Consider the following 9,239-nt stretch of genomic DNA (forward strand, 5'->3'; position numbering starts at 1 on the left):
GGAAAAGGAAAGCTCTTTTAGAAGATTCTGTTCAGTGTTACCTTTTCAAGACAAAATATGTCACCAAGTAGAAAGACAGCATTTATTTTAATCAAATGTAAGTAAAAGTTTTCAGAAGCTTAAGTCCAACTGACCTTTTAAGAAATTTGTAAAGCTCCTGACGTACTTGAATTTTATAACCCCAAACGCAAACTAAATCGGCTGCATTGATCCAATGCAATTACACAGGCACATTTTTCAAATCTTCCTTGAAACACCACTGTTAATTATTCTTGAAAGTGGCATGGGAGAGGTCACTGAGCTGACAACACTTAGATATAGTGGTTTTAACTCCTTGATATCGGATACCTCTGGGGACAAGCCTACCTCGACAAGCTGTTAGGCAAATACTCCATCTAGCACATTGATTTCTTAACGTAGTGAGGAAGATTTTAAATAAGGGTTGAATGGGGCAGTTGGCAAAGGCACACAGGAAAATAATAATAAGGCAACCTGGACGTGGACCTAAAAATGAGGAGAGACACAATTATTTATAAATATGGTCAAAGTAAAGCAAGGAGAGAGAAGAGTGTATGAAACTAGTCTTAGATGGTTGTATAAAACCCACAGTAAGGATGAAGAAGAGCTGAAAGTCTTAATACAGTGAACAAGATTATAAGTCAATTAGCATAATTTATGGAAAGTATCATGACCAGAATACAAATCATAGAAGACAAAGCTTATTAAAAAATAGGAAACAGATGGAAATGGTGCTTTACTTATCAAAGATTCATATGCTTGCTCAGTAGTCCAAAACATAGGAAGAACTACAGGTGTTAAAAAAAAAAAAATCTTTGAACTTATTTCAAAAGGGGACACTCCTCAATCTCCCTTCCCCAAACTGACAAAACTAGACTTTAGTACCTGAAGGACTTGAGTATAGGCTGAAAAATATAAGGGAAAAATAAGTTAGAAACTTTGGATCAAGGGCATGGCTTCAAACTATTTCAGTGCGAGAGAAATTAAATTATAGAAGACCACTGACTTGGGTAAATTGTGAATTCTTTATTGATATCAAATACAATGCAAAAACCTGTAGAAAAAAGTTTAAAAATGGCAAGATTACATGGACACAAAATGAGGTGAAATTGGAAGGAAAACCTCAAAATAAGTCATATTATAAATACAGTAGTAATAAAAACAACTAAGCAAACAAAAACCCACAGGAAAAAGTGGCGATACAATTCTCAGCAGGCAGGCAAAGCCATCACCTCATTAGTTGATGCCAAGAAATCGTGAGTATTATCTGATTTACATAATTCTTTTGCAAAATTGTCAGATGTTAAACAGTAACTAGCACAATTCTGACCAACAAGTAAAGGTAAGACTTCAACCTAAGTAGGTAAAAAGCAGTCTAGAGAAAGCTTAGGAAGTGAAAAAAAAAAAAAAAAATTACTAATTAGCTGGGCTTGATGAGCTTTGTTCTGAAGCTGATCTGATTAGAGCAGTCATTTCTAAGAACTACAGGAAAGCAAAAGACTGTGGAAAGAACAGATGGTGTTGTTTTATGTTTTTGTCTGGAGGTGGTACATTACAAACTAGCCAGCTCACCTTCAATTTTCCTTCAAATGTTTGAAAAGACAATCAGGACCCTTTTCAAAGCACCTCAAAGATGACAAGTAACAGCTATGATGTATTCGACAAGACTTGAGAAATTAACCTAACTTCTTTTTAAGACAGGATAACGAGTATTCTGGCAACAGGAGAAGCAGCAGATGTATTTTGACCATGACAAGGCTTTTGACACTGTCACAGATGATGCAAGTAAGGTCTCAGCTGGAGGTTTTTGGACACAGCTTTACCTCCCTCCCAAATTGGGAATGCAATAGAGAGCCCAGAGAGGGATCTGATTTCTAGGAAGTTATTCAGGAGGAAAGACTGAAGAAATTGTATGGTTTACTCTAGTAAGGGGGGGGGGGGCGGAAGTGGAATATGATAAACCTAGAGACTGTCAGCAAGAAGGACAGAAACAAACTGTTCCTTTGTCAGCACAATAAGTACTCTGCTTATGGAGGAGCCACGCTTTTGGAGCATCAGCCAAGCCAGTGCTGTAAAAAAATGGGTTTACAAAATGGTGGAAAAACTCACACTTCGCAGTGTTTGGCAATGGACAACTATAAAATTCTTCTGCGGTGTATTCTGCAGGATCAGTTTTTTATTCCTTAACAGAAAAGCATCAACATGTCAAGCAACATATCTGCGAATGGACTGTGGCAAGGGGATGATACTGGTTACTCTAGAAAGTTTGACAAAATGAGGCCCTGGGAAACAGGATAGCCATCTGTTAAAATCATACTCTAGCTTTCCTCAGAACAAACAATTACCTTAAACCTCCTTTCTGAGCCCACCAGCACATCTAATATTGGCAAACAACACTTCATTGCACCAGCCACATCAAAGATTCATATGCTTGCTCAGTAGTCCAAAACATAGGAAGAACTACAGGTGTTAAAAAAAAAAAATCTTTGAACTTATTTCAAAAGGGGACACTCCTCAATCTCCCTTCCCCAAACTGACAAAACTAGACTTTAGTACCTGAAGGACTTGAGTATAGGCTGAAAAATATAAGGGAAAAATAAGTTAGAAACTTTGGATCAAGGGCATGGCTTCAAACTATTTCAGTGCGAGAGAAATTAAATTATAGAAGACCACTGACTTGGGTAAATTGTGAATTCTTTATTGATATCAAATACAATGCAAAAACCTGTAGAAAAAAGTTTAAAAATGGCAAGATTACATGGACACAAAATGAGGTGAAATTGGAAGGAAAACCTCAAAATAAGTCATATTATAAATACAGTAGTAATAAAAACAACTAAGCAAACAAAAACCCACAGGAAAAAGTGGCGATACAATTCTCAGCAGGCAGGCAAAGCCATCACCTCATTAGTTGATGCCAAGAAATTGTGAGTATTATCTGATTTACATAATTCTTTTGCAAAATTGTCAGATGTTAAACAGTAACTAGCACAATTCTGACCAACAAGTAAAGGTAAGACTTCAACCTAAGTAGGTAAAAAGCAGTCTAGAGAAAGCTTAGGAAGTGAAAAAAAAAAACATTACTAATTAGCTGGGCTTGATGAGCTTTGTTCTGAAGCTGATCTGATTAGAGCAGTCATTTCTAAGAACTACAGGAAAGCAAAAGACTGTGGAAAGAACAGATGGTGTTGTTTTATGTTTTTGTCTGGAGGTGGTACATTACAAACTAGCCAGCTCACCTTCAATTTTCCTTCAAATGTTTGAAAAGACAATCAGGACCCTTTTCAAAGCACCTCAAAGATGACAAGTAACAGCTATGATGTATTCGACAAGACTTGAGAAATTAACCTAACTTCTTTTTAAGACAGGATAACGAGTATTCTGGCAACAGGAGAAGCAGCAGATGTATTTTGACCATGACAAGGCTTTTGACACTGTCACAGATGATGCAAGTAAGGTCTCAGCTGGAGGTTTTTGGACACAGCTTTACCTCCCTCCCAAATTGGGAATGCAATAGAGAGCCCAGAGAGGGATCTGATTTCTAGGAAGTTATTCAGGAGGAAAGACTGAAGAAATTGTATGGTTTACTCTAGTAAGGGGGGGGGGGGCGGAAGTGGAATATGATAAACCTAGAGACTGTCAGCAAGAAGGACAGAAACAAACTGTTCCTTTGTCAGCACAATAAGTACTCTGCTTATGGAGGAGCCACGCTTTTGGAGCATCAGCCAAGCCAGTGCTGTAAAAAAATGGGTTTACAAAATGGTGGAAAAACTCACACTTCGCAGTGTTTGGCAATGGACAACTATAAAATTCTTCTGCGGTGTATTCTGCAGGATCAGTTTTTTATTCCTTAACAGAAAAGCATCAACATGTCAAGCAACATATCTGCGAATGGACTGCGGCAAGGGGATGATACTGGTTACTCTAGAAAGTTTGACAAAATGAGGCCCTGGGAAACAGGATAGCCATCTGTTAAAATCATACTCTAGCTTTCCTCAGAACAAACAATTACCTTAAACCTCCTTTCTGAGCCCACCAGCACATCTAATATTGGCAAACAACACTTCATTGCACCAGCCACTCTATTGCTGTTATGAGAACTGGTGAAGAGCAGTAGACCACAATAGTGATTTTTTTCTTCCCGATGGTTACACACTTCTGTAAAGACGGAAGACTGCTGCACATTGAGGTGTTTTTACAATAGGGGATCACTGTTGAAATGAGTAAACATCTTGGTGGTGCTTCCTATCACAGAAACTGAGCCGTGAGATGAAACTTGATTGATCTATGGGATCAATCTATCCTAAGAAGTCCTGAACCAAGTCCCTGGCCATAAGTGCCAGAAACGGGCTTCAGAGAAACAGTTGAAGAAAAAGACCCAGGAAGCACAGCTGCATTCATGAGAAAGAACAGATCTGAGTCAAGAGTGACGCTTTGCCTACATCCACTACAGCAGAGGGCAAGGAGAGAACTCATTTTCCTGCCTCTCTCTCTAGCAACTACACTGGTACACACACCCTTAACATCAGAAGAAGTTTGCAGGACATCTTTTGACATTGTCCATAATATGAAATCAAGGTTCAACCATATTGTATCTGCAAAAGGAAAAGGGTGATAAATAACTGGTCTCTAAACTGTAATACAGTTGGTCTCCTGTATACCTGTTGTCATCTGTTATGCCATGGTGAACCAGTACTTTCCAGTTTTGATCCTTTGAGTTCCTTTCCAAGGATAAAAGCTAATTGGCTTGCATTACAAGATGTAGATATTGATAGGTTTCCATATGCACTATGTGTACCTCATTAATCTCATTGCTTCTCACGGTCAGTCCTGAACTGCTATTTTTAGTGTGCTTTATTTTACAATGAAGGCTTCTGTGGATTACGGGATCTCCTGGCTTCTTCACTGTTAGCAGCAAGATAAACTTAAATTGGACTATATAGGAAAGGAGAAAGTTGAGACAAAACTTTCCTACTTAGGCTTCTTTTCAACTGTAACCCAGCCTCATCCTACCCTGACTTTCACAGGTATTCAGAAAAATTCATCAGTTATAAAAAAATAATTCCAAACTAGCACTACAGTAATTGCTCACAAAAGTTGAGGTAATTATCTTTTTTTTAAAAAAAGCATTCACTATATATATTCATACTACATAGACATTTACACAGTGCTTTTTATGAGAACTACCTTCAGCAATATCTGTTGGGGCACGTATAAGCCAGACCCCTCTATTTGGCTCACATACAGCTACAAAGGGAGAGCATTGCCCATTCCTCTTCCTTCAAAACCCTGAAAGTGTTAGAAGGTTTTAAGGTAAACAGGGAAAAATACTCTAGGAGTGTATTCACAGCTACAAGAGAATCTCTCTGTCCTTTTAGTATCTACAAGCACATAATGTGCAAACACAAAGAGCACCCCTGACTTTCTGGAAGGGATTCAGAATACCTGTTTAAAAAAAAAAATGAGCTCAGGCAAACTTTTCTTCTAAATATACCGTGTAATGCTTAGTACAACTGTGGAAACAGTATCCCATGGCAGCTCTGCAGGCCTGAGAGAAGAATATATTCTGTAGAGCTCCCCAAACTTGCTAAAGTGATCATAGGTGATGACCCCGTGCCATGACACTCTTAATATGCCTTACATAGTTATCTAATGTGATGTCACCATAGACAATATCTGTTCTTTACATCTTCTAGCTATAGATAATGACAGTACAGGTATTCCTCTTAATGGTCTGGTTCTATAAACCAACAGAATTTGCTTAACCAGAGAAAAGCAACCATGGTAAAAAAAAAAAAAAGGCAGCCTGAAAAAGCACCTAAAAGATACACTTTCAGTGGGTCTAAATTAGCTAAGGTACAATAAAAAATAAGACAAGGCTATTCCCTTGCCCACAAACATCTGCCTAACAAGTATTTCTTGTGGGTAAACTAGGGTGTTTCTGTCCTAGCCCCAAAGCCAGCCATCAAGTAGCTGCATCACAAACAAGAAGGAATCAGGGCCTTGGTGATGAAAATTTCCACTATCAAGAGCAGAGCCACGAATGTGAATAATTTCAGGGGTTCTACAGTGAGAAAAGTTAAGTATTTTGATGAGAACTACAGTGGCTGATAGAATCGCCATTACCACTTCTGCCTTAAACATTTCAGGTGGCACATGCATTGAAGCAGATGGATACTCTTTTTCCTAACAACAGAGTCAAGAAGACATCTGGCCACATGCAGGCCACTTCTAGAGCAGAAATGGATTCCCTTTGGGTGAATACCCTGCTCCTGAAAATAGCCTGTAAGAGATTATCCAGCACTCTCCTCTCAGGAACTATTCACTCAAAATAGCTTAAATCACTGGACAGTGTATGTCTAGTATATGTCTTTGACTTACCTAGACTACTGGCAGATACACCTGATGTTTGATCCAGCTGCTTCCTAGCACAACTACCTCTCCCCATGAGACAAAAAAAAAAATCTTGCACCCCTCTGACTGTTGATGACATTTATCAGGCAGAATAAGGGGCATCTAACATGAGGAACAAACATCACTTTCAGTCTGGAAGGTAGCAGAGAGTAAAAAGGCTTTGTAAAATATTATTGCCTAATCCCATCTGCTGTAAAAGGGAGTTTAGAAACTTTTTAATTATTCAAGTGATTTGCAAAACAGTGAGGGGAATGAATAGTCCTATTCTTTCTGTTTTCTCCTGGGCCCCAAATATGCAGTCTCCCACCTGCTTTCATAACGATTGGCAAGCCCTCAGATGACTAGACTATTCATATTGACTACTATCACATCAAAGATCTTATCTATGTATATCTGAACTCTTGGCAGAAAGGACAACATAGTGCTTGTGTAAATTCTCTGGCATGTGAAGAACTCAGCAGCTACAGTAGGCATGGCTGCATTGGGCACCTCTCTTTGGAGAAGTGTTAACAGCTTTCTGCAGAGGAGTTCAAAGGGGAGACGGAGAGGGCACAACAACGGAGACCAGAGTATTCATGAACGTCTTCAGCAGCCACAAGAGATTCAAGCTGTCAAACCCTGTAACTGCATACTTTGGTGTGGAGGGAGGGAAGACTGATGTTCTCAGATATAATGCAAATGTTGTTAAAAAGTCGATTTAGCAGTGTTGCAGAGCACACGTCTCCATATTAATGATCACTCGGAGGAGTAATGCCAACTTTGACATTTGACTGAAGTTTGACTAGTTCGGTCACCCAGGCTGAACTGACAACTGCTTTTAAAGCAAACTGTAAAGATTTTGAACAGATACAAGCTGTTACATTAAGCAGCACTGAACTTGGCCATCCTGATGCTAGATCTCAACTACTGGAAGCAATTCACTAAAGCCTAGATGTGAGAATGGTCATTATGCCTTTATTTTTGAAATGGGAAAAAAAGCCTTTAAATGTAATTGAAGAATAGTAGTTACCTAAATCACTTAGGAAAAATATTTTACATGACACGAATAAAATATAAGATGGTATTAACTACAACTTGCTTTTTAAATGTCACCATGTCATCAGTGGAGTACCCCAGGGGTTGATACTAGGGCCGATACTGTTTAACATCTCCATTAACGACCTGGATGCTGGGACAGGGTGTATCCTCAGCAAGTTTGCAGATGATATAAAACTGTGAGGAGTGGCCGATGCAGCAGATAGTTGTGCTGCCATTCAGAGAGACCTGGACAGGCTGGAAAGTTGGTCTTAGAGGAAGCTCATGAAGTGGAAATGCATTTGGGGAGGAACGACCCCATGCACCAGTACACACTGGGGGCCAACCATCTGGAAAGCAGCTTTGCAGAAAAGGACCCGAGGATCCTGGTGGACAACAAGCTGAACATAAGCCAGCAGTGTGTCCTTACAGCAAAGGCGGCCAATGGTATTCTGCATTAGGAGTGTTGCCAGCAGGTTGAGGGACGTTAACCTTCTCCGCTACTCAGCACTGGGGAGGTCACACCTGGAGTGCTGGGTACAGTCTGGGCTCCCCAGTACAAGAAAGATAGACTTACTACAACAAATCCAGTGCAGCGCCGCAAAGACAATTAAAGGACTGGAGCATCTTTCATATGTGGAAAGGCTGAGAGAGCTGGGACTGTTTAGCCTGGAGAAGGCTCCAGGAGGATCTTATCATTGTTTATAAATATCTGATAAGGGGGAATGAAGACGGAGACAGACTCTTCTCAGCAGTGTCCAGTGACAGGACAAGAGGCAATGGACACAAACTAAAAAAAAAACCACCAGGAAATTCTATCTGAACATGAGAAAATGTTTCGATTGTGAGGGTGGTTAAACACTGGAATAGATTGCCCAGACCTGTGGAGGTACTCAAAACTTGACTGGACATGGTCTTGGACAACCTACTCTAGCAGAGGGGATTGGGCTGTTTCATCTCCAGAGGTCTCCTCCAACCTAAATGATCCTGTGACTCCGTGAAATAGAAAAGTAAATCTATCCTACTTGCATAGTTCTGTGGATCTGTCCTCCAGCCTATTAGAACAAAAAGCATTCCTTTTGGTTAAAAAAGCTATTTTATCAAACTAGCTAGATCATCGAGGATACTGGACTTCTAACAGTATTGAGATGACTAACTCGTATTTGGTTTGCTCATTTTCACTTATGTTCAGGGAGAAATCCATTACACACTTGCAAGGACTCTGGCCTTAATTTAGAACACCGAATACTGCAATCTTAAGCACCCTCAACTTACATCAAAAAATGTACTATGTAAAGTCTCATTAGCTCCTCATAATGCATGCACTGTAGTGATATGACTAGTTATATTAAAAAGGGAGGTGGCCTGTGAGAATGGGATCTTTTCCATTACCACACACTTGTATGCAGATCTTAATATTACCATTATAACATTGTGTATAAAATAAACTGCCTGTGCAGCTTGGCTTACAATCCGGACTTGATACTGACACTCACAGGCCATGTAAATATTTGTTATCTAGCCAGCCTCATTGAAAGCTCTATGCAGGCATGTCTTTATAAGATTGAGCTTACAGCTTTGAATTTCACTGCACCGCTAGAGACTTTGCTGTATCTTGCCTTTTGCAACTGTGCAAATGGATACTTCCTCTTCTCCTTACTGAAAGACGGGCTAGTGCGCCCATGGCATGATGGGGGAAGAGAAAAGTTCACAAAACAAAAGAAGGTGTTAGAAAACATTACAAGGAAAATACCGGCCTCATTTGCCTAAAAAAACCCAACCAAACAAAAAAA

This window comes from Pygoscelis adeliae, unplaced genomic scaffold (genome assembly GCF_000699105.1).
Source record: "Pygoscelis adeliae isolate BGI_AS28 unplaced genomic scaffold, ASM69910v1 Scaffold77, whole genome shotgun sequence".
Classification (NCBI taxonomy): Eukaryota; Metazoa; Chordata; class Aves; order Sphenisciformes; family Spheniscidae; genus Pygoscelis; species Pygoscelis adeliae.